Here is a 1,304-nt window from a genome sequence, read left to right as displayed (position 1 = left end):
TATTTTTTTTTTTTTTCGTAATTATCACTGACCCATCATGGGTTCCCTGACTGTTTGAACCGAATAACGGGATTGACTGTCACTAATATAACGCGCTCACAGCATCATCAGGTCTTAAACCTTAGATCCTTCAATCAACGATATGACTCGCTACCTACTAAGCCAATATAAAAAAAATATGAGGTAATTACATACTTCAGGCAAATAGAGAAAAAATACACATAATTACATTTTTTCACGTTAGGATTAATAGATGTTAAAACAGCTTATGTAAAATACTGTAGTAACGCCAACAATATATATAAAACTACACCACTGTTTACTTTGTGAAAATGAACATGTTGTTGAAATGTGAACCTGGTAGCCACAACAGACAGACGGCTGTTTTGTTGCTTATTATATGATCGTTTGTTTTTAATTATGCACAAGCTACACGAGGGCTATCTGTGCTCTGCCCACCACAGATATCGAAACCCGGTTTCTAGCGTTGTAAGTCCGCTGACATGCTGCCTGTGCCACTGGGGGGGGGGGGGCATTATATGATTGAAAATATCCACGAAACGAACTTTAATTAATATCGGATACTTTTTTTGATATTACAGACTTGTGTTGAAATCCTTTGCATAACATGGTAGTCTTTGTCGTAGAAGTGTTCGAGAATTCGTTATTTAATATAATTAAGGTTGATTGTCCAATTAAATTGTGTAAAATACAGAAACGTCGGTGCTTAATAATCCGTTAGACTGTCGAAAAATAATAATAGTAAATAAAATTTTAATGAGAAATTCAACCGTATTACAGGGATTGAAAAAAAACCACGCGATAACCTTGCTAATAATGTACTTTTCGAGTGTACTAACAAAACCAAGACGTGACAATATATTCAAAAATACAGGGAAAGACCAACCCTGCTCAACTGTTATATCAAACAATGGCGATACACACACACACACCACGAGTTTTATTCCATAAAAATAAACTTTCAAAATAAAACTAACTTCAATCCGAGGAGTAGAGAGTTTGACCTAAGCCTAATAATAATGAATGTGTTCATGAGAAAAAACGAAAAGAGATTAGCGTTCCGTTTTATCATTAGGACCTTGGCGATAACCTCAGACCTTCAGTTAAAACAAAATCCTAAACTATTTCGAAATAACTGTTACCATTTTGTTCTACTCAACAGGACACATATATATATATATGACTTGAATAGGATTTCCTGGCAGTGGTGTTATGGCAGCAAACGATTGTTCAAAAATCCGACACTTTACCACTAATATATATATATATGTGTGTGTTTTGTG

The 1,304-nt window shown here is 34.7% G+C and overlaps 1 protein-coding gene across 1 annotated transcript in view; it reads right to left on the bottom strand.

Annotated features, from left to right (window-relative positions):
- Positions 1-1,304, bottom strand: part of LOC106469396 (SH2B adapter protein 2-like) — a 5,416-nt gene that overhangs the window by 1,849 nt on the left and 2,263 nt on the right. The gene's annotated exons all lie outside the window — the stretch shown is intronic.

Source organism: Limulus polyphemus, unplaced genomic scaffold (genome assembly GCF_000517525.1).
Source record: "Limulus polyphemus unplaced genomic scaffold, Limulus_polyphemus-2.1.2 Scaffold3465, whole genome shotgun sequence".
NCBI lineage: Eukaryota > Metazoa > Arthropoda > Merostomata > Xiphosura > Limulidae > Limulus > Limulus polyphemus.
The sequence above is the reverse complement of the archived record's forward strand: the minus strand, read 5'-3'. Positions and strand labels throughout refer to the sequence as shown.